The sequence below is a fragment of the Dermacentor andersoni genome, chromosome 8 (genome assembly GCF_023375885.2).
Source record: "Dermacentor andersoni chromosome 8, qqDerAnde1_hic_scaffold, whole genome shotgun sequence".
Taxonomy (NCBI): Eukaryota; Metazoa; Arthropoda; class Arachnida; order Ixodida; family Ixodidae; genus Dermacentor; species Dermacentor andersoni.
The window spans coordinates 82,737,670-82,762,393 of NC_092821.1; the positions used below are offsets into that span (position 1 = coordinate 82,737,670).

General features: G+C 44.9%; 1 long non-coding RNA gene across 4 annotated transcripts in view; it reads right to left on the reverse strand.

The window, feature by feature from the left end:
• The window catches only part of LOC129386737 (uncharacterized), a 62,260-nt gene extending 48,968 nt beyond the window's left edge, over positions 1-13,292 (reverse strand). For 2 of the 4 annotated variants that reach the window (XR_008614043.2, XR_008614040.2), the window contains exon 1: positions 49-5,156. This is a non-coding gene — a long non-coding RNA (uncharacterized lncRNA). Of the gene's footprint in view, positions 1-48; positions 5,157-11,401; positions 11,445-12,124 lie in introns of those variants that run through there. The other 2 variants (XR_008614041.1, XR_008614042.1) reach the window with 2 other exon arrangements.
• Between the last annotated feature and the right edge of the window lie 11,432 nt (positions 13,293-24,724).

A 24,724-nucleotide genomic window follows, 5' to 3' on the forward strand; every position in this document is an offset into this window, starting at 1 on the left:
AAGCCAATGTGTCAGGTTCGCTATCGCTGCTGCCAAAGAGGTATTCACCCAGTTATCGACGTTGGAACTGTCCACACCTAAAAAGGCGCCAGGATCATTGGGGCCGGAAAGCCTGACGAAGGTCGTTGTGGTAGGTAAAGCGGCCGGTGTGGTCGAGCTTGTTTAACGGGAGGCCATGGTGTTCGTCGAGTGATCGTCCGCTGCTGAGCTCGGTGGCGAGGACAGGGCCCGCAAACCTCCAGGGACTGCAAATCTCCACCAAATATGTTCCGTATAAAGATGCACAGGAATGACTATATATTCATTCCTTTGCATTAGGTTAGTTATTTCGATATGGATATCCTCGTTGTATATTAAACTGTGATTAATGGAAAGAATTTCTTTTTGTAATGCGGCAAAGATAGGTAGTTCATCAGAGATTGGCTCTAAATAAACGTCTGCGGTAACTACGAGGCTTCCAAATAAGCCAACGATTCTAAATAAGCCAGAAGCGGTAAAAGCACTGGTTGCACATAGGAAGAAGACACATTGCACTTAAAAACATTCCACTTTGTCAAGATATAAAATACCTGAAACGCAGAGTTATCTTGCGTCATTGAGACACATAGCTAATAACCGCAGCGTCATACCCTCGAATATAGTTATCTTAAAATAAATTATGGTGTTTCACGTGCCAGAACCATGAAATGATTATGAGGCACGCTATAGTGGGGACTCCGGATGAATTTTGACTACCTCGGGTTCTTAAACGCGCACTCGATGCACGGCACATGGGCGTTTTTGCGTTTCACCCACATCGAAATCCGGCTGCCGAAGCCGGGATCCGATCCCGCGCCCTCGGGTTTATTGGTGCATCGTCAAACCACTACGCCACCCCGGTAAGTGACATCGGAATACTTGCTCACAATTCTTTAAAGCTGTATTTGATAACACGCCTTTATCATCGCACATAACCTTGGCGCATTGTTCACCCTATGTTCGCAAAATTTCACGTAAGTTGTAGTAGTAATTATTCCAGCACAGCCGTCCAAGTGTTACATTGCTCGTAAAGCAGATTAATAACGCTGTGGACACCTTGCATAGGTATTCTAGTGACAACGGCTATTTTACCAAGCCACTAGGAAGATACCAGGCTCCTAATTTTCCCCCAGATATAAACAAGAGCCTTGTTTAGTTCACCGAGGACACGCGTGAGCTAAACCTACACGTAGAACTATAAATTGAATAATTCTAATCAAAAGTAATTAAGAGTAATTAACATTACTTAATCCTTCTTATTAATAATTACGATAACATTATTCTAGCCCACAAGTAAATTTCCAACTAATTATGTTCATTAATTAGGTACTTGAAGCAGGTGATTGGCAATAGCTGCAGCATATTGCATCGTCATTGATACAGTGATGTGTCAATGGTACTTAATAAGGGCAAGGGTACTTAATAAGGGTAATAAGGGTACTTAATAAGGGTACTTTACTCGGCCACTCAACTAAACGTTCTTTCCATGACTCCAAGATAAAACAAATATTGCTCACCCATTATCTGACAAGTCTCACTAGGAAGCTTCTGCGGTAATTTTCTGTCATATCTTATATTCTAAAACAGAGTATAGTTTAAAATAGTATAAATATTGTATTGTATCCCTGTGAATTCTTTATCGTCTAGGAACTTTCGGATCACAATCGCCATAGCAAAGAAGAAAAGTAGCCGGAAACCAAAGCCTCCTTAAATGCAGGTAATAAAATTGGCTTGATATCTCAAACTGTAACTAAAGGACACATCGATACCAAAAGAAGTTAGCTATATTGACATCAGGTGTTGACAATTTTACGTCGAAATAGCCAACTCTGTCTCGAAAAGGCAGATCACTGGTGCTCTGACAGGACTTCCAGTATTTGAACCAACATATTGCTAGTGCTTTTTAAAAAGGCGTGACGAACTCGCAAAAAAAAAAAACAAGGGGATGATAAGCCAGGTCCCGTCCACGTTCCAGCAACCCTATATGCCGAAGCGGTCTAGTTAATACGCCACGAACTTGATTATATTTTGGTATGAAGAAGCTTCCGTTCCTGAAGAAGAAAGAATTTCCCAACAACAACATTATACTTCTAATTTAAATGCCTAAATGCGACTAATGAACCATGGAAGTCAAACAAACATAATATGCACTTGATGATGTTCTGGTCCCAAAAAACGAAGTAATTGAGGCGAAATGCTCATGTTTGTGGATTTGAATTTAGGGATGAGCCTCTCGAGCTTTATTACCTTTATATTCCATATTCAGAAGGCAGCTTCAAATTTTCACGACAACAGCTCTTCAGTTGTAGCGACCATTTTTATGATATTTCTTTGCAGCAGTCGATACAAGAGAACGTGGGCTCGAAGTGTCGCTGCAAGATTGATATTAACGTTGGTGCTGCAAGATTGGTATTATCTTCCTTCAGGGCATGTAAATACTCGCCCTGTACAATACATGAACTGAAATTACTGATGTGTAAAACTGTAGGTTTGCCAGAGTATAGGCTATCTTGTGTAAAGACATTCAAGGTAACCTGTAAAGGCGCACTCATACGCCACGCGGGTTGCGCTTCTCAGGTACAGAACAATCAAATGAAACCTAGAGGGACAGGCAGCAAGTACCGATGCAAGATTGTGTTTCAAGCGCGGTGCTTCAATGTTTTGCTGCAAATTGTGATATTCGTGCAATAGCGACCTCTGAAAGTGCGCTTATTTTCAAATTTCCATTGTTGTGTAGGTTGCGTGATCTTTCAATGCGCCGTAGATAGTCTAAGCTTGGAAATGCGTAGCAAGCCGACGACTTTATTCTTCCTGAAATTTTCCAACCCGAAGCAAAACAATCGACTGAAATGTCTTTGTTGGTATGGTGATACTTCATACCCTTTGCAAAGTCGCCTCAACTACACTTTCTTTAACAGCTGTTCGATGTGCATTTTCCAGACATGTTATAATATTCGACCTATTTCATGTAGCTTTCGTCCTTAGGACAATGTCATTGTATTGTATAGTAGGCATGCGAACGACTTTTGTTTTGTTTTAGTTAGCTGTGAAAACCTGCAAGCATGCGCAGACTTTGCGGGGAATAGTGCTAGTTTAGAGTTTGTATGAAGTTGTAGGTTTTGCAGGTTACAGTGGCAATGCGTACTTTAAAAACGGTAGTTGCTGACGTGTTGCTGAGCCGTATTTAGGGAATACTTCACTATCAAACCGATATGAGGCATACGCCTAGAGAAAGCATTTTCTTGGTCAGAATATATCTTAGGTTTCAGTACAGTTCTTTGGCATATTGTTCCAAAACTGTACATCCACATTTCTTCATTAAAATGCATTAAACGACAAGCAGTGCTCCCACACTAGCATGCCAGGATATGTTGTCCATTTCGATACATATAATTACTCATTTTGTAGCGGCCTAAATTTCAACATTGGTAATAAGCAGTACCTAGAGATCCATCGCAGCTAGTGACAACACGTTTTCGAAGCAAATTTGCCTATCACACTACTTACGACTCAACGAGGATGTTTGTTATTGAGGACACTTGGTTGTGGACGTAAGTTACCTTCATCTCGCGTTTTGTGTAAATTTGGCGATAAGTATTAACTAATCATTGCAAACTGAGGCTAAAGGCAACCTGATTGACTTGGTTGCTTCAGCATGCCCCATGTCATCATCCGGTCATGAATAATATTTTCTACTGTGGCCGCCACATTCCGATGGTATCGATGGGATAAGACTCCCAAACACTCATACACCGAGCATTGAGTACTCATCTACCGACTCCTTTGTGTAAAAACAAATCAACGTCCTTGCTGTATGGCGTCTCTTCAAACCCTTATTTGGTTTTGCTATTGAATCTCATCATTATCCCTCTTCACCCGTGTGACGCATTTCTATAAAAAAAAAGACATCTTCGGCTAAATACCAAACAAGAGCACCCATGACACACTCGAACAGGGTTGCCGAAGCTCACCTTAGACACATTTTCATTCTCACCGTGCATACGCATGAATAATATTCTTGGCAGAATACATATTGCAGTTTCAGAGCGCCGAAGCAAAATAGAGACAGTAATAACGTGAAGACGGATAAGCGCTTGTTCTCGTTCACATTCATCATCGTCACTGTTTTGCGTCTACGGCAAGAAGTTGTATGCGGGATCACCCACTATCCTGCTAACGTACTTTACTTCAATATATATTTACTTATGCATTGCACCGAGCTTTCATTTTCCTGTCGTTGGGCGTGCTTTCTATCGTCCAAATTGTCATGGCGATTCCTAGTCTCCACAAGTAGTTGCGCTTTTGCCACGTTTACTTGCTCTGGTGCCTCATTTCGTACTTTATTACTGATGAGACATGAGCTACTGAGAAAGCACTGATGTAACAACAAGCCAATTTTTGAAAGGGTGACTTCGAGAAAAAAAATGCAGCAGATGCAACGTGCCCTGTGCTAATCCAGATCAGCTACGCTTTCGGTAAATGCATAACAGTGTTGAAATGAAAAAGGAGTGCAATAGTGAAACCGAACGCTTTAATAATCTATTTTATAAAGGAAGTGCGATGTAGTTTAAACAAAACACATAAGTGTAATACAACTGTTAATCACACATGCCCGTAGTGGTGCAGCAGCACAGCCTTCCGCACCATTTATTGGGTGCACCCTACCTATCTTGGAAGGCGCAGGTTGATATACGGTTGCCAGGCGACACAACCCATGCGCAGGATGAGGCAATCTCCCCCGGTGCCCTCTCTGCCGTCTGAACGCGGCTTTTCGCGTCGTGGCCAAGGAGGTTACGTTATTATGGAGTGGCAGTCCCAGCCGCCGCTTATGGGAGCATCTGAAGCCGACGCTGGCCATATTGCCAAGGGAAAAAGAGCGCGGCCCCAGATAGGTGGCAGCGGTATACGCGTGGCAATCCCTGCGTTTGTGGTTCCGCTATGAAAAATAAACAAGACCCTTTAAGAATGTATGTTATCCGCATTTGTGTACTGCTGTTGTCGATAAAAACGTGCTCTTGCCTCGATTTATGGTCGCAGGCTTTGCGAAAACCTACTGGCGGAACACTTTGCCAATAGCGCTTGCTTGCTTGCTTAAATTAGCAATGGTCCCTCCATATAAACTATGCTCGTGTGATGGTAGTGCGCAACGTTACTAGACTAGCTTCAGTTTTAAAACTCGGCGCCGTTGCGCGGAACCTCCACCCGCCCGCGCCTTCGTGGCGCTGCAGTCGCGCCCGGCTTCACTTCCTCACTCGCCGGCTACGCGGGCGGGCCGGACTAAGCACGCGGTGCAGCGTTGGTGTATTTTGTGGTTCGTTGTTGACCGCGAATTTCAGCAAGCATGTCATCCGTAGCACTGTAGCCTTCGCCGAGTTTCTTAAGAATATCAGCAGACGATGCCGGCGTGCTGCTTACCTGGCTGCATAGGCCGCAATCGGAGCGATGTCAACAGTTCCACGCACCACTTTTTCTGTGCTCCCAGCAATGCGACGCTTCGCTCGGCGTGAAACAGAGCGATTCCTCGTGCCGACCGGGAACTCTGTGCAAAATCAACGGCACGCGCTCGTGCCACTGCTCCCGCGTTCGTCGTCGTCTTCCACAGCTGGCTGTGTGGCCGTTCATCTTTCCAGCGTAGAATTTCACTTCACTTCTGTCGTCGTAATGGGGAGGCCGCGTTTACGGGGGTATGAGCAATTGCTTAAGGGAGTATGAGCCACTCATGGTCTTACGTAACGGAAAGATTTAATTTTGAAGAAATTTAATTTCAAAGAATCACAAGCGGCAAATCGCAGGCGAAGGCTGCTAACCACGCCGCCGAGCAAACTCGAGACATCGAAAGCAAGCGACAACTGCGGACTGCGGGCATAGCGTCAGTGACGTCGTTCTCTCTCGCAGCCAATTGTGTGTGTAACCTCATAACTGAGAAATACTTTAAAGAACCCTCGGAATTAACCCAGTGATAAACACAGGGGCCGCACGTTTCAGCTTCGCTGATTAAACGTCTTCACGGTATGCTCGACGAGCGGCTCTAGCGAGGCAACTGTCTCATGTACATAAGCACTCACCACTTCTCTTATCATCATCATCATCCATCCCAATACTTTAACTCCCCTTCCCTCTTCCCCAGTGCAGAGTAGCAGACTAGAGCACACTAGCTCAGGTCGACCTCTCTGTCTTTCCTATCAATAAATTCTCTTCATTCATTCATTCATGGTATGAAAAATCTGACTTGTTTTTTTTTTTTTTTTGTGGCTTGTGTGTAGAAAGACCGACCTCATCTTTCTTTTTGTAGCGCTTCTTTGGCGTGGTGAGAAGCTTCGGTGGGGGTGAACATCATCCTACAATCACGCACTTTGGCCAGATATTCAGGCTCGTGAGCCTAAACTGCGCGAAACGTTCAGGCGACAGGAAGAAACACACGACATTTAGAAACGCAGCTTCTGCGCTTCGCTATATGCGTTTCTTCCTTTCGTGCAGTTTACGCTTCTTTCAGTATTAACGAACAGGCGCGATAATCTTATTGCTGTAGGTGGATACCGCTTTCTCGTGGTATCACTCATTCGGACAAGGGAGACCGCCAGCGAGCGTGAAACACCCGCAAACTGCCCGTCCGCACGAGCTCAAGGCAGTGACGAGGCGTCTGCACTGGAGCCCGATGGAACAGCGTTGCCCTCTGGCGGCTGTCACAGAAGTGGCGACAGCGGCTGCAAGCGCGCGCGCGGGGAGTTTTACAACTGAAGCTAGTCTAGTAACGTTGGGTAGTGCGTACTGAACAATCACCACTCTTTGCTCACTACTTCACGTAAAAGAATAATTATGGGGTTTTACATACCAAAAACTACTGTCTCAGACTTTACATAAAAAAATAAATGGACTTTCCATCTGTGAACGTTCGATTAAATGGTGGGTGCCATGCCCGTTTCATCTTTTGTGAGCGCTGTCACATGGTTGTGGACACATGAAGAAAACAGTTATGAACAGTTTGTATCTGCTACAAGTAGCTCCAAAAGGACGTTCACGCAATTAGGGCCTTATTTATATTGCACTCTCAGCGTACTTACAGGAAAATTACGCAAGATATATTTCAAAATTTCTTGCCTCAGAACGTGCCTCGACGTGTAATCGGGCTCGCAAAAAGAATATAACACTGCATTTTTCTTCGAGTCAAGGAAGGCAAGGCGTACAGACACGGACAAAATAGAGCAGAACCAGACAACAAAAACACCGCCTATAAACTGAAACGCGCTTAGCGGCAGAAGAGAACTTAGACACAGAACTTATCTGCGCATGCTCAGGTACCGTAGCGCCATCTGTCAGTCAAGCACATGTGTGAGCCTACACGAGAGATCCCTGTTTAGGCATCATCATTTTTTCGTAACGCATCTTAATCGAAGGTTGGCTCACGCATGTGCTTCCACTACTTCGTGGAAGTAGTGGAAGCGATGATGTGTTTCTTCGTTCTTGCGCCTGTATATAACAGCACATGCGTCGAATTATGGCGTCCATTTACCATCTCCAGAGTGAAAAAAAAGATAAGATGGCAATCCTCCGGTTAATGAGATTTTATGCTCTATTAATATCCGATTAAAACAGCAGCCTATCTGCCCTGCGTAAAAGTGGCCGCAACACGAAGGAACACTATATGCTAAATTAGTACACCAGCCCGCAATTTTTTTTCGTATTTTCTACGAAGCAAATGTGTTTCTCTCTACTCATTCTTTTTCTGCACATCCGCACAAATCTTACTTAGTTTATCGGCAGCCGTAGAAACAACGTTAACGTGCTGCCTACTTTCCACTTTCTTTAGCCTCTGCGATCAGAAATGGATGTATGGAATACCTACGAAGCTTGCTATTATTGCTTTCTTCAAGCATGTTTGAACTTGACGAAATTATGGACTTTCTGAGCGTTCAGTAACAGCGGACTTTTTTTTTATTTTTTTATTGTTGCCTGCTCGCGTTGCATGCTAGCTGCCACCTAACCTCGAGCGAGAATGGGGAGCTGTGAGATGCCACTGTGTGCTTTACGCCGTTTTTTTTCGCCTCATTTACGACGCTGTGAGTGGTTTGAAATATTATTCGCAATTTTCAACGAGAAGATATGCATTGTTGTGCACGCGTATCAAGTGAGCTTTATTAGAAGCCACGCGGTGCATCACCCCACAATCTGTGTGAGGCTTCGCCGTGCTCGAGTGTGTCGCGGCAATTTGTGCGGTGACGATTGTCCACTAACATTGGTGGATGTTATGGCCGACAACAACGTTCTCATGAACAGTGATAAATACGTCAGCACTGGCCCTTTCACTTTCTTCTGTGATAGCACTTCGCGGTGACGATGAATAAAGGCCTGCTTTCCTGTTTCCGGAGTAATAATTCCTGTTTGCATAGTAGCTTGCAGCAAAATATCTCTTTTTTTGCTTTTTCTGGAGACCTAAAGTCCCCCTGACATTATATTTGCAGTCGCACTAATTACGCGCAAATACGGCGCTCTTTCTTCTAGTACACAACTTTATGAGCTGGTTTACACTAGGCGCTGCTAGCTACATGTGTTTAGTAGGTTGAACAAATCGATATTCACATGCCGAAGGGCTTTCCTGATGAACGCCACTGTGAACATTATCTTATATTTATGCCACTCATTTATACCGTTCAAAACTTATTTTAGCGCATGCCGCAACAGGAACACATGTCAGAAATGATACACAGATATGGAAGCAACAGGAAACATATCCAGGTGGCACCTGAACTTTTGCAATGCATACTCGTTCGCTATACAAGCTCAGTTTGTAACTCAGGTTAAGTTGTAATTTTTATCTCTGCGCACCTAAGCCCCTAAAACATTAGATGTACATTACTTGTATTTCAGTCTGTGTTTCGGTCCAGTCTGACTACCCAAGCAATAACTATGACGAAACGCATTTACACTTCATTATTTCATGTATTGATGACAGCTGCCTATATATTTGCAAGCGATTGAACAATGCATTCTTTTCTGTATTCGTTGCAGATTCATGCCGCCATTGCATCGATGCCGATTTTAAGTTCTTTTGGCACAGACGTTGTGACCATTGTGATTTCTTCACTATGCATTCACTTTGGACCATGCTGCGACAAATATAGGTGCAGTAGATAGCGGGCAGTCACGTTTCTTGTCATGTATTCAGCAGAGTTTCCTTGACTCAGTACGAAATTCTAAGCCTCTTATCAGCGTTTGCCTTGATTTTCCTGCTAGATGACGAATATTCATCACATACTATTCTTTTTCATCTTCTATCGGACTTCGCAAACTGCTGCTTATTCTATGTGGCATCTATTATTGATACCCGCTTGGGTTGGATATATCCATTGGTACTTCGTATACACCGTATGGTAGGTATTCTGCTATGACCGTGTTGAAGGTGACTTCTGTCCTTCAATCATCTAGTAAGCATGACCATTCTTATTAATTGCCTACACTTTATTCAACGCTACTTTTGGTTTCTAAAGCCGCCGCACTCGACATCCTTTTTCTACGAAGGCTAGGTGATGCTTGAAATGACGCAATGCTTCGCCTGTGTTGTACTCCCTGTACTTTCTTTTATGCCAATGACATTATTTACCAGAATTTTGGAAACCCATTCGGATGTCACAATTAAGTATGTGCCTTAACATACAGCACCACCACAGCTGACATTTCGCGTAGTGAGCAAGACTCGGTTGATGGTCAGACAATCGGCCCCGCGATTACGGCTTTTGAAGCCGTAAGTCGATCCCAAGTCGCCTCATCTGTCTTGTTATCAAAGTTCACTAAGGGTTCGAACCAACATGCATGCTAATTTTGGATTTGAAGACCTTGTTAGAATCATCAGCTAACTTTTCTTTCGTCTTGACAATTCCGGTATAATGCTGGCTATAGTGATCCTCTTCATTTTCTTTGACATTAGAGCAATCTTCACCACCATTCTTCTGCTTTCTGCTGTTCCTGTTGTGCACTCAGGTACTCTGCAGGTAATTTCTGTATAAGCGTAGTGTATCAGGCTCTTCAGTATCTGGCAGCTGGTCCTGCTGCGATCCAATTTTCAACCTAATTTGTGTTTTCTTTTTCATTTAGTTAAAGATAAACGTACAATTATGTAGAGAAACTTTCCAAAGGGCCGGGAAGACGCATAAAGGTGTAAGTTTTGCTGTGTAGCTGTCGACACAAAGACCTACATGAGCTCGTTCATTCTTCAGCAAGATTCTCAAAGCTTTCATGTCACTGTATGATTTCACTAGCTCCAGGTTAGTCTGCCCTGTCTTGTGCCTTTCCGGTAATACTGACTCACTGCCTCATTATTCTTTACAATACCAATCGCTTGATGTTAATAGAGATCGCAGAAATGCAGTACCTTGATACGGGAAGCTGTTTTCCAAGGGAGAGGCGACAAGAAATAAATATATTTTTCATCTTGAGTCATATATGATCTTTAACTAACATGCGAGTTTGACTGATGATGAAATATGTGACACTTGATTTTATGACAACCAAAGTTCAGCAATTCGAGCTGAGATATCTTTATCATGTTGGTTGGAGATGACCGAGGTTGTTTCGGTGACGAAACTCTTTCTTGTGCTTCGCTGAGTCCGTCGTTGCACAACCGATGTGTTTCTTAAATTTATGAAGAGCTGCTTATAATCTTCTAGACGTATCAGACGATTCTTTCAAAGTCTACGTCTGCCATCTCTTGCGTTGTAATCTTGTGAATTTGTTTGTTAGCCTTCAGCGTTATAGAAGTACTTGTCTAGCTTGATAAGAGCGGCAGCACTTGCGGCTCTTAATTTTCGGCCAGTTTCTTTGGAAACCTCCGTGACAATATTTGTGGCGAAGGATCTGAGCGCTTTGCGCCGATTTACCAAAGCGTGTCTGTTCATTTTGTTAGAAAGAGTGGAATTCCGCGCGTAGGCGTTGGCGTTCTCTGTATGGCCACGTAGACTCGATCTCGTGGCTGTGGAATCCATGCTGTTCTCTTTTTTCTATTTTGATTTGTTCAATCTTGCGGCCTAGCCTCAAACCACGCTGTCTTACGGCGCTCCACATAAGTTGATCACCGGTTATGGTTGGAGAAAGGCTACAAAAATGCTGATCGGGCCGCCGTTCTATAGGTATGGCACGCCGCCGCCATCGTCCGTTCTGAAGAAGCGCATTCTTTTTTGTTTATCACGAGCACAAAACTGCGCCTGACTCTTACTTGCATCTTACTTTCCGCGTTGCCAATTAGTGTTTACGGTCGCCCCATCATTGTGGAGGATCTACGCCCGTTAGGTGGGGTAATGGGCAGCGGCTAAATGTTAGCAAGGTGAATTTTTTTTCTCGAAAAACAAAAGAGCATCGACAAACAAAATTAGTCAGGAGAGAAGAGGCTGACCTGAATGTAGGCAGGCGAAAATTGGATGATTTCAGGCTAGGGTATGCAAACAAATATACAGCTGTAGAAAAGAAAAATGCAGATAATACATATATCATAATGAAAACAATATGTGGGTATATTTCACAGGCAACAATTAAAGTTGAAGCTAAAGCATCAAGACCGTGAATAGGCAAGGTCATCCAATTGACAAATGACCTAATAAAAAAGGACTAATCATTAAGTTTTCTAATTCATCAGATAATATATAATTGGCTGAACTGTAAAAGTTAGTCAACAAAGAAGTGATATTAAAATTAATACTACTGTAAAAGATGGGAAGCAATAACAAATGGGGACGGCATAAAAATTAGTCGATAACACTGATACAGTTTATAGCCTGATGTATGCAAGAAAAGATAAGCATGCCCATGCACTGAGAAACCTATACGACATACTGTAGGCAGCAGGCGAAGTATATGCTGCACTGCACAGCACCTACACCAGTCACGTAACTTTGATTGCAATTAGTTAAGAGAAGGATACAATAGGTCAATGTCTTATAAGTAATGTTGATAAAAGGGGCTTCCCAACGATTCGTGCGAGCAGAAGCGGCAGGATAAGTTATAATCAAAATGATTTATAAACATTTACTTTCGAACGCTGTTGTGTTATTATGAAGGCGTGTCTCGTATATTTCCTGCGAAGCAACCCAGACAACAGAACAAAATCTCAAGGACTCACAGTAGATAGCATGGTTAGCGCATGTCAGCAACCTTGCCTATGTGAGGTCTTTATTAACATCTTCTCTGCGGCAACTAATATTAGCCTACTAAAATTTTCAAGTTATAATAACTGCCATGTAACAGTCGACTTTGTAAGCACGTCCTTACTACTCTGTGTGAAAACAACCAAGGCCACCTGTAAAAGAGGCTTATTCACCAAATGAGTCACGCTGCTCAAGTACAAAAGAATTCAATTGAAAGTGAACGAGGGGACTGCGAGCACCGGTATTAGATTGTTTTAAAGTCACGGTGCTTGAGCGATGCTGTTTTTCCAGTTACATCCATAATACGCCGATAAATTTGGGCTATATTTAGAGTTGAACAACACTTATTTTCTAAATTGCTTGGTGTTTTGAAGGGCACGTGACTTTTCACTGCGTCGTAGATTGTGGAGGATTGAAAATGTTTTGCAAAAATGCTACCTTTTGTTTTGTCAATATTTCTACCGCTGGGCGAACATAAAACCAGTATCTCTTTTATTAATATGACGATGCTTTATTCCATTTCCAATGACACCGCAACTACATTATTGTTCGGAGCTGTGCGTCGCACACCTTCCTAACGTGCTTTCTTACCTAACATTTTTCCTCATGACGAAACTTTCAGGAAAATGTCATTCTTTCTATTGTATAAACCGCTTGTTTTGTTTTCGGTAGGTGCCCGAGCTTGCAAGCATGCGCAGTTTATGCGAAAAAGAGTTTCCCGTTAATAAATTGTTGGGTATGTCGCTTGTAAAGGTTACCGTGGCAACGTTTCAAGTGAAAAGCAGCAGCTGCTAACACATCGCTAAGCCCTAATTGAGAAATACTTCTCTATCAACATTGTTTGGGGCATAGGCGTTCTCAAAAGGTTCCCTCAGTCAGAATACTTCATAAGGTTTAGTGTACTTCTCTTCTCGTTAGTTAAAGATAGTGCTGTCAGCTTCGTAAATAAAACAAATTGGTCAATGGGCGTGCTTGCATAAGGCAGATTGCGTCATGGTTGAAGATGGTGTGGTGGGTAAGAGAGAGAGAGAGACAACTTCATGTAGTCGTCTGCAGAACGACACCATGACTAAATGGCGCCGTGACGCGGGCCCTGACGTCTTCTCAGCGGGTGGTCTCTACTCAACTCCAGCGCGTGTTACTCCCGCGGTCGGTCGCCCTGATGGGCAACGTTCCGTCGGTTTCGCTCGGCCTTTGTTTTTCAAGAGCCGCCGAGACCTGCTGGACAGCGCAGGTTTGGCTTCCGTGGTCGTAGCATGCCGCCGCAGCCGCAAGTCGCGGCGGAATCGTTTTACTTGTCGTAGCCTCATTGGGGAACTTGGTTCAATCCCATAGGATGTGCATCAGGGTGGCCCCCTCCCGCTGGCACACGCGGCACACATCACTCACATATAATTTAGGGCATTATTGAGTCCTTAACACTGGGGTGGGTAAAGAACCAGTTTGCAATTGTCTGAACAGCACCGCCTCTGCACGGCTCAGCCCCGGGTGCGGGGGTGGGAAAGTCCTTCGAGCCAGGCGGTGGAACTATGTAAGTTCGTTGAACGTCGTCAGGCGATCCTTGACACTACACCACGTTGGACGGTCGGTTGCAGCGGCGCGGTTGGTTAGCGCTCGCGCCACTGCGTGTGCCGTCTCGTTGTGGTTATCGTGCTTCTCGGACGCATCGTTGCCTGCGTGCGCCGGGAACCACTTGATTCTAACATACCGATTCTGTCGTTGCAGGTCAGCCGAGCACAGAACGCGCACAGCCTCACCACACACTTTGCCCTTTGCATAATTCCGCACTGCACTTCGCGAATCGCACAACACCGTCTGGCACCCGGGGTCGGCAATGGCCATGGCAATGGCCACCTCCTCCGCCTGACACGCCTCGCGGACCCGTAAGCTCGGCGCTGCCCTCGTCGCGCCGGACGACGCCTCGATGACGGTAGCTACAAACGCCGCGCAGTCTCCCTGGTATTCTGCCGCATCCACGAACCTTGCGTGCTCGTCCTTGGCGTGAAAGTCGATGAGGGCCTTGGCCCTCGCCGCTCTTCTCTCCTTGTTATACTCCGGGTTGATGTTTCTCGGGATGAGGTCCACCCGAATCCGGCGCCGGGTTCCGTCCGGGACAGAAACGTCGCTACTCGCCGCTTTCGCTCCGGGCGTGAAGCCCAAGTATTAAAGTATGCGCCTGCCGGCTTCGGTCATAGAGAGCCGCTAGAGCTGGGTGGTCCGTTGCGCTTCCGCAATTTCCTCGAAGCTATTGTGTACCCCCAGGCTCAGGAGCTTGTTGGTGTTCGTACACTCGAACAGTCCGAGCGCCGCCTTGTAAGCTCGGCGTATCAGGGCGTTGATTTTATTCCTTTCACATTGCATCTAGTTGTGGAAGGCTGCAACGTAGGTGACGTGGCTGATTACGAAGGAGTGCACCAGCCGAATCAAGCTTTCCTCCTTCCTCCCGGCCTTGCGGTTGGCAACCCGTTTGATGAGACGTATTGCGTTGGTAATCTTGGCTGTAAGGCGGGAAATAGTCTCGCCGTTGCCCCGTCGCTTGTCTATAATCATGCCAAGCACCCGGATTTTGTCGACCTCCGGGATCACGTGGCCGTTCCTCGTCACGATCTTGATGGCCTCGTAATCCCTCGCTTCGCTCTTCTTACGTCTGACGTACTTCGGTGGTAACACCAGCAGTTCTGACTTGCTCGGTGAGCAAATCAAACCGGAACCGTTCAGCTGGTTTTCGATCTAGTCGACGGCTTCTTGCAGCGTGCGCTCAATGTGACCATCGCTGCCTCCCGGAACCCACAGCGTGATGTCATCGGCGTAGATGGTGTGCCGGACGCCCTCGACGCGAGAGAGTCGCTTGGCCACCCCGATCATAACGAGGTTGAATAACAACGGCGAGATGACCGAGCCTTGGGGGGTCCCGACACTGCCGAGCCTCTTTTCTTGGAGCCGTAGATCGCCGGCGCAGAGCTCGGTAGTCCGCCCCGTCAGAAAGTCCTTGATGTAATTGTACGTTCTTGCGCCCATGTTGAGTCTGGACACCTGGGCTAGGATCGCAGAGTGCTTCACCTTGTCGAAGGCGCTCTTCAGGTCCAGCCCCAGAATGGCCTTGTTGTCTTTCGTTAGGGTGTCATCGTGAATGATATCTTTCTTCAACAGAATCATCGCGTCTTGGGTGCCGAGGGAATGCCGAAACCCAATGATCGTGGTGGGGTATAGTCCCGACTCCTCCAGGTAATCCTGCCACCTACACATGAGGACGTGCTTCAACACCTTGCCCACGCAGGACGTGAGCGAGATGGGCCGGAGGTTGTCCGTGTTCGGCGGCTTGCCTGGTTTGGGGATGAGTATGGTCTTGGCAGTCTTCCACTGCTGGGGCAGTGACCCCGCACTCCAGCACTTGTTGTACTAACCGGTGAGGTTTTCGATGGCCACATCACTGAGGTTCTTGAGCGCTCTGTTCGAGATGTGATCCGGGCCGGCCGCCGACTTGCTGTTTAGTTCGTGCAGGGCCGCTCGCACCTCCTGCATTTTGGCATTCTGCATTTTCCTATGCAGAATAATCTCTACCGAAGCGCTTGAAAACTTTCTTGAAGTGTCTGCAACAACCAGTTCACAGAATATGAATGAGCATAAGTACTTGTATTGCCTGGCTTAAATTTGAACACAGGTAATAAGCAATAACATAGACAAACGCCGCAGAACGACGTGAACAAGTTTACGCAAGAAATTTGCCTACCACAATGACTGCATTGAAGCGCTTCAATTATCACAGGTATGGTTATGCACTTGAATAAGCGTTCTAATTTTGAAAGCTTTTGTAAACTTGGAAATCACTATTAAACTTATTGTTGGATACTCAAGCTGGTAACAAGCAGTGTGGCATCATCGCTCCAGCGTGCTCCATCTACCCACGCGGTGTTCAGTTCGATTCGTTTTTGTTGCCACAACGTTGAGATGGTAAGGATGTGATCGGGCTGTCAAACACTCATACAATGAGTTTGAGCACACACCAAGCATCCCAATGTCCTCAAAGCAAGTACTTATTTCCTGTACGGGTTCTCTTCGAACCGTCCATGGGTTTGGTCCCTGAACCCTATCCCTTTCTCACACGCGAGTGCGAGTGATGTGTGTTCGTCAATAAAGATCTGTTTGTCTACATAAAAAACAAAGGTAGCTAGTGCCATAGTCTTAGGCTTTTCTTTCGAGGAACCCGTATGGGTTTCCTTTGTAGCAATTGCTACGAACGGGTGGATGTCTGATTTTCCCCTTTAGTCCTAGATTAGTGCTCAAAAACAACTTAGACAGATTTTGTTTCGCGCTGTGTATGCACGAAAATTTTACTCCAGGCACGATAGATATTGCGACTTCACAGCGCACAAGCAAGAGAGGAAGAAACCAACTCGAAGAAGGATGACCGCTTCTCCTCGTTCATTCTGCATCATCGCTGTCTGGTGCCTGCGCTGAGAAATCGAATCAACGATCATCTGCTAGCCAGATTGCGTAGTTTGCTATATATATATATATATATATATATATATATATATATATATATATATATATATATATATATATATATAGATATGTGTGTGTGTGTGTGTGTGTGTGTGTGTACCGATTTTGATGAAGGCCGGACCTCGGCCGGAGGAACGTCAAAGGAACGTCAATAAATCGTTTCATACGCGCGTCTAGTTCACCATATATATATATATATATATATATATATATATATATATATATATATATATATATATATATATATATATATATATATATATATATATCACTTCTAAATGCTGGCAGCCCGCCTCATTTGGGACTTAATTTATGATTACGTGTAAGTTTTGAATAAGCATGACCCGCAACAGGGCGCTTTTTTTTAAAAAGGGAAAGACTACAACATAAGAAAAGTCACAGGCTTACCCGACACGTGCAGAATTGAGAATGAAATCCAGCCATTCATCTAATACACAAAGTGAGGCTCGTAGTGTTACGTGCGCTATATTTACAGCAAATATTTTCAGACTAAACAAACGCAATTTCATGCACCAGTAGTCACACATGACGCGAGTACAATCGATGGCGGGGAATATTCCCTTTACAACACTGGGATTCAAGGACAAAAACACACAAAAGGGCAAATAAAAGCTATTAACTTTGAAAGTGAGATGCACCCGCAGCCAAACTGCTTTGATATTGAGAACTGTACGGAAATTGGTATTTAATTGGATTTTATTTAACTTTCTTCTCTTTATCGATCCCTCATGATGACAATTGCCTGCAGTTCAAGCACTTGGAATGGATAGGCATCGCTAGCCAAATTAGAATTTTTTTTCTTGCTGTTAGTTCCCGCATCAAGGTCACAGGATCGCTCGTCCAATTGTTGTGAAGATCGCCGACAATTCTTGTCGCAAATAGGGAAGTAAATGCTCCTTAGTCCCCGCACTAATATCTGAACAGCAGAAAGAACGGTTCAATTTTTTTATTTCGCCGCTGCTTCTCAAAAACCGGCAGTTTAGACCTCAAGCCTTTTATGCCCATGTACAAATTATGTATGAGGAGTGCATTTCCTTGCAAAGAGAGACAGAAACTAGAGGCATGGATGGAAGCCTCTAGTTAAACTAGCAAAGTTTAACGACCCGGGCTCAGGTCTCCCATGAGGGGACTTCGATACCTTGTCTCGTCGCCGCCACTCGAGCCTGCTGGAACCTGGAAGTAACGCACGGTAGTTAACCAGATGCGCGTCCGATTTGGTTTCCTGTACCAGGGAAATGGCTCCGAGTTGAAAAGAAGGGAACAAGGAAAACAGCAGTTGCGCACACACTCACAGGAGCACACCGAGTCTACAAGTTGTTTAAAATACCTGGCGACTTCAACTATTGTAACACCTTCCTTGCTTTCTCCGCCAGTAAAGCGAACTGCCAAGATCCAAGGATCTTGACATTGAAAACGGTATTTAGCCTCGTGGGTTTAATGCTGTCTAGAAAACGTGGCGATCGACGTCATTTCGTGAACAAAAGCAGAGGCGGTGTTCAATATTTTCTCCAATGTTGCAGGAGTGACCACGCAGGCGTCTCATACATACCGATGCCGAACAACTATAGTTTCGCGAATGCAACAACGACCCAACGGCAGCTAAACGAGGTTGCATTAGAGCGGGGAACTCTTGATAGCAGTTGAAGGGAGGTTTAACGTTTCCTTGCAGATTCACATTAAGCTTAATGATGCGGTTCGTTATGCTGACCCAACAGGCCAGTTTGCAGGGCAAGTCGTGTCAGGGCAGCAGTAGCTCAGTGCGATCTGTCTTTGCAAGGAACTCTTTATTTATTCTCTAATTATAAAGAAATGAGACAGAATATTTTAGTGCAGTTCTGTTATCGCACTACTTGTAGCCTTTAGAAATGTACTGAACTGGTAGTGATTGAGCCTACGTCAGCTCATACCAATCCCACATATATCCCACAGAGTGCCTGCTCGTAAAGTTGGTGCAGCAAAAACACTGGTTTCGAGAATCCACCAATTTGAGAAGCTTTTGTAAAGTGAAGGTTTCTTTGCCTCTTTTTTCGACTTGCCTGCCAATGCGTGGTACAGTTTGCTTTCCTGCCGAATGGCCCTTGCCGAATACGTGGGTCATTCTGAAAGCAATATCATCACCGCACTAGCATTGTCATACCATTGTCTTTCCCGTTAGCTCCTGCCCTCATTCTCTGACCATTTGCTGGTACCGGGCTTTGTGCACGCAGACATGCGATATAGTGCAAAACAAGGAGGATCTTGCCGAAGGCGTGAACATACCGAAAGTTGTGTCACTACGCTGTCGTCATCGTGCCACTGTCATTCCTATTCGCTGCTGGCTACAGTGTAGCACGATTGGCTGGCACCGGGCGTATTGTACTCACACACCGGATAGAATGTGAATTAGGGCGGACCGATTAGCCGGCACCAGGTATAGTGCAAACACCGGGTATAATGTTAATGACGGTGTCCCACAGTACGTGTCATTCTGTTAACACATCATATAATGTGAAATAACCCAGCTTGATATGCCGGCACCACATATATACAGTCAACAAAAAACACCGTGAAACTTAGGGTGGTCCTACTGTACCGGACCTAGGAAAAATAAACAAAGGATATAGCTAGAATGAGGGCGGATGACTTGGAGGGTACCAAATATACTATCACAGCTGACTTTTCGCGTAATGGGCAAGACTGGTTTGATGGCCCGAGAATCGTCCACGCGACTTTTAAAGCCTTAAGTCAATCGCCAAGTCGCCTCACCTGTCTTATTATCAAAGTCCAGTGAGGGTTCGAACCGACAAGCATGACAACTTTGGATTTCACGAAGTTGTCAGAATCATCAGCTAACATTTCGTTCGTCTTGACACTGCTGGTTTAATGCTGGCTATAGTGATGACATCATTTTCTTTGAGATTAGATCAATCAACACCACCACTGTTCTGTTTTCTACTGTTCCCGTTGTGCACTCAGACACTGTGCAGATAATTTGTGCATAAACGTGTTTTATCAGGCTGATCAAGCTCGTGTTAGCAGAATTAATACTTTCTCGGAAAAGAAGAGAGCAACAGCAAATAAAATCAGTCAAGAGAAAAGGGGCTAACCTGAATGTAGGCAGAAGAAAATCAGATTTCAGGCTAACGTTCGCATACAAATATGCAGTTGTAGAAGAGAAAAATGCAGTAGCGTACATATAATAAATAAGACCATAAGTACAGGCGCCGACAAAAGTGGTATACTCCACGCAGATTACTACTGTAGCGGCGTCGCTCAGAATTTTGGCGAGCTGAAGCACGAAACATTGACAAGAGTCGAGCGACATGCCTGCAGGTAATAAAGGGCACCCATTGGCTGCCTCGATCCCAGATGCTGCCTGCAGATGGCGTTGCAATGCAGTTTGCCGTTTCTCCGGCTCCCGCTGCGTGGAGTACACCACTTTTGTCGGCGCCTGTACGTAAATTTCACGAAAGACAAGTTACCTTGAAGCTAAAGCATCCAGATCGTGAATAGGCAAGATCATCCAATTGACAATTGACCTAAACAAACAAAGGTCTAACAATTCAGTTTAATTGGCTGAGCTGTAAAAGTTTCAAGCAAGTAATATTAGAATTTACACTACCGCAAAAAATGAGATGCAATAACAAATAGGGACAGCATAAAACTTAGTAGAGAACACTGCTATCGGAGAGAGCGAGGTACATGCAAAAAAAGATAAGCATGCCAATGTACTCAGAGAGCTATACGAAAGACTACAGGCACCAGGCGAAGTCAATGCTGAACTTTACAGCACCTAGATCACACATGTAACATTGATTGGAATTAGTTAGGAGAAGTATGTAGAATGTCAATGTGTTATTAGCATAATAATAAAAGGGGCTTCGCAACTATGCTCCTGATGAAAGCGGCGGGGGAAGATATGATAAAAGTGGTTTATGAATGTTTACTTTCAAACACTGTTGTTTTGGTATGCAGGCTAGCCTCGTATATTTTTTTAGAAGCATCGAAACAACCCAAAGCAATCTCACGGAGTCACAGTGGTTTGCATTGTTATTTCAAATGGCCAACTACGTTGATGTGAGATGTTTTATACCATCTTCTCAGGGACATGTAATATCGGCCACCTAAATTTCTCAATTTATATAACTGCCAAGTAAAAGTGGAGTTAGCAAGCACGTCCCTGCTCTCTGTGGAAACAGCTAAGGTCACTTTTAAAAAAACACTTATTCATCAAAAAAGTCAAGCTCCTCAAGGACAGAACAATTCAATTGAAACTGAAGGTGGCGATAGCGAGCTTCCATATAGGATTGTTTTAAAATCACGGAGCTTCAACCATGCTTGTTGTGAAGCCACCTCCTTAATACGCCTCTAAATTCGGGCTACATTTACCAAATGAACACTACTTATTTTCTAAATTGTTCGGTGTTCTGAAAGGGAAGCGACCTTTCACTGCGTCGTAGATTATCGAGGATTGAAAATTTACTGCAAAAATGCTACCTCTTCTTCTCCCTAAAATTTCAGGCGCTGGGCGAAAACAAAACCCATATCTTCAACAGAGTTAACCAATATAAATATTTGGGAGTTCCTTTTTAACACGATACGTCTTCGTCTTCGCACATTCAACTAACTTGCAAAAAAGCTCTTCGACGCCTTGGTTATTTGCAGTGCACCCACCCATCCGAAACAAAACGCACTAGATTGTTAACTTACATACCCTATTACGTTCAATATTGGAGCACGCCTCTATCATATTGGATCCCCATCATAAAACAAGACGTCAAATTCTTAGACACACTACAGAAAAAAACCTGTCAGATTTATCTGTCGTCGTTATGATAGATAATTTTCACCCTCTTTCAACTTTTCAAACCTGAAGTTATTCACACTCCGGAAAAGTGACCACTTTGACTGCTTGAAGTTTGTGCACATTAATGTAAATTCACCACGTACTTCTTGGGATTATATTTCATTTTCAGCACCCTCAAATAATCGTCAATATCATCCACTAAATATTCTTCCTTTTAGTTCTTGTTCAGACTTGTTTTTGTAGAGTGCTTTTTTTCTTCGTACCATTCAGTGCCAGAATGTGTTGCCCGGGAATGTACGCGAATGCACTTTAGATGAATTTCTTACTGCTATTTATTAGTCGTAATGTATCTGTGAAATTCGTTGTTCTTTTCTTACTCCTGCAATAGCCATATGTTGGCGGCAGCATGTACAAATAAGTAAATAAGTAAATAAACACATAGGTATTCATTGTAATATTCCTCCGCGCTGTACGGTAATTTTATCGTCTTTTGTTTCTCCAATAAGTCTCATGGGCATGAACCTAGATTTTAGGGTACAAAAAGAAAAAGAAAAGCTGCCACAGAGATGTTTGTTCAGCCGTGAGGGAATGTATAATTGGTTCGGGGAGATTTTCTTTAGTTCTTCATAGGATATGTTTATTCATCTTATTCAGCCAATTTTACCAATTTTAATAATAATAGCAGTTACGGAATACTATCCTAATCTTAGCCGATCCCGCACCGTGGATGTGCGCCACCATTGAAGGAAAATGAAAGTTAATCCAAATCTTCGTGAGTGAAGTGCGATAGGCGTTATACTTCACCTTGATTTACTTTTTCTATTAGGCATTCCTCGTTCCCTTTGTACATTTCTCTTCAACCGCCGGATTTTCGCCAATTCCGCTTAGTGGGTAAGCGCCACCAATGAAGAACAACCAAGCAAGCAAGTGCCCGGCTATCAAAGGAGAAGAAGAAAAGCCACTAGTGCGCGAGGTCTGAGCCACGACGTTCGCTCAAGGTTCCTCCTTCTTCTGTCCTCTTTCCAATCGCTCAGGTGAATATTTGCGGTTCCGACGCCAAACATGGGTAAGTGAATGTTTAATTCAGAGTTTAGTTTGCTTCGTCTTGTAACCCACGACTGCCCGACAGGTACGAAATCGACCCATACCAGTGTCGTACTTGGCGTTGAGCTTTTAAAGGCACTGAGGCGCGCTGTGCTGGGCAAACAGGGGCTACAATACTTTCTTCCTTGCCCCCCCCCCCCCCCCTTCCCCTCCCAGTGCAATCACTACCAAAAAAAAAAGAGCAGTGAGATGTTTTCTGCAACACGGCTTGGCTAGTTTACGTTGAGGCCTACGCACGCGCACTGAACGCATGTCTTGCGCCGTACAATCAATTCCGCTTGTCCGCGAGCAACGATTGCAGCTCATGAACTAGAAACGGCTTCCTTATTGCGATACACTGAAATAAAGCTTGCCGGAGGAAGGAAACAGGTCGCGCCAAAAAAAATTTATCACAAGAGCTACCTTTAACCCAAAGACGATGGCAGCTATGGTGTTGCTGCTTTTAAAGGGTTCTTGAAGATCCGCTAATAATGAAAGAAAATGGGGCTCCAGTCCACGCTATGAAGGTGGTTGGCCAGAAGCTGTGGTATAACGTGATCCAATAGAACAATGGGACGTAGCCTTGAACTGGGTTCTGCCCCGCCTGAGCACGACACTGTTCTGCATACTGACATTGCTGTTTTTTCGTCACTCATGGTATTCGCGCTGCTCTTCGGGAGTCATGCAAAGCGCTTCCATAGCGTTATCACAACACAAATGAAATCAAATGCTAGGCGGGTTCTTTTTTCAAATATGAAAGTAGTAACGTCACCCTCTGCTTCCTGCGCTAAACTTGCCACTTCCTTCCAAGTTACTTGGAAGGCGCGGTCCTTGCTCTTTCACAAGGAACGCCGCGCTTGCGTTCCGCTGTAATTGGTTAAGTTCTTGGTGGCGTGGAGGAAGAAATCCCGGGATCCAAGTGATATGCGGCTTCCCTGGCTAAAAGGAATGGCGCACTCTTCTCCGAAATTTATTGGTTTCTCTCTTCACGCACCATGACTCCAACAAGGTGAAGCGTGTGAGGTCATCAAACCTTAAAGATGCCGAAGTTATCACATACAAGGGACATCACTTCCAATCCGCCTGCTAGCACACATTTAGCATACATTTCACACACCCACTTCTGTTCGTCGTCTAGCTTTGTCAAAATACTTTGTCACGTGTCCGAGCCGAGGCCAGTGAACTTGCCTCTCAACATCGGCTTCAACGCCAAACAATCCTGGTGGTTCTCTTCTGTGTAGTTTGGTGCCCTGAATACCTCGTTGCGGTCCTCCTCATGTTCGCGTCACCCTTGTTTTGTTTTTTAAATGCGAAGCTTTCTTTGCCTTTTCCTTCGACTTTCCCATTGCTGGTTCTGCTGCTGCTGCTGTTCGCCACGCCGCCAACGCCGGTCACGTCAGGACGTAGTTGAGACGCACGTCACTAACGCCGGCCGTGTCAGGACGTGGTCGAGACATGGCTGTGTCACAAAAAAAAACACAAAAGGCATGCGCTGTTCGTGTTTTGTTTCATGACATTTGTTTATGAGCTGTCATTCTCAAAATTCCGAGGAATAACTTCATAAAGAATGTAAATAGGGTATGCTCCAGATGGAGGGCCTGCACGGTTGTGGTTCAGAATGATTATTCGCCAAGCAATGCCCGCGGCGTCGACACGGAATATCCTGCGACACAGGGCCCTTCCCGCTATCGCGGTAAGATCGCCCCACATGCAGCGTTTTCCCGGCGCTTACTGGCTTTCGAGCGTAAGCCAATCAGAGCTGGTCCACCTGCCGCTCGTGCGGCTGGGCGCCTTCTGTGGTGGCGTACATGCGTCGACGCCGAGAGACGCAACGCCAGAAAACGCTGGTAAAAACGCTGAATGTGGCGCGGCCTTTAGTACATGCCAGTGGTGTGGCACAAAGTAAACACGACCAGAGAAGCTCATATCAAGATTTACACCGCGTCGCATTTGCACAACGCCTTCTGGACGCCTTCATAGGCGTGACCCCTCTCAAATGCTGTGCAGAAGCTGCCGCGCTTTTCTCCGTGCTCACCTGGAACAGCAATGGCATTAGAGGAGTAGAGTAGTGGGAAGAATGTTAGCCAGGAAATAGAGAGAGAGAGGGAGGAGGCAGTTTTGTAAGCGAAAACCCACAATGGTGCCGAAGCTAGCACTTAGTGCCGACCAGATGAAGGCT